At 42.1% G+C, this 342-nt stretch overlaps 1 non-coding gene across 1 annotated transcript; it reads right to left on the bottom strand.

Moving 5' to 3' along the window:
* Positions 1-234: 234 nt before the first annotated feature.
* On the bottom strand, positions 235-342 carry LOC127747072 (small nucleolar RNA R71). The gene has a single exon (XR_008008875.1). It is a non-coding gene; the product is annotated as a small nucleolar RNA R71 (small nucleolar RNA).

Raw genomic sequence — 342 nt, 5'->3', positions numbered from 1 at the left:
CATGGACTTCCAATGGAAGATCCTCATCAGTTTTTAGCTGAATTCTTGCAAATCTGTGACACAGTCAAGACTAATGGGGTAGACCCTGAGGTCTATAGACTGATGCTATTCCCTTTTGCTGTAAGAGACAGGGCTAGAACATGGTTGGACTCTCAACCTAAAGAAAGCCTGGACTCTTGGGAAAAGCTAGTTAATGCCTTCTTGGCAAAGTTCTTTCCACCTCAAAAATTGAGTAAGCTTAGAGTAGAAGTCCAAACCTTCAGACAGAAGGATGGAGAATCCCTCTATGAAGCTTGGGAAAGATACAAACAATTGATCAGAAAGTGTCCCACTGATATGCTT

Source organism: Arachis duranensis, chromosome 4 (assembly GCF_000817695.3).
Source record: "Arachis duranensis cultivar V14167 chromosome 4, aradu.V14167.gnm2.J7QH, whole genome shotgun sequence".
In the NCBI taxonomy this organism is placed as follows: domain Eukaryota; kingdom Viridiplantae; phylum Streptophyta; class Magnoliopsida; order Fabales; family Fabaceae; genus Arachis; species Arachis duranensis.
This window is presented reverse-complemented; position numbering and strand designations above follow the sequence as displayed.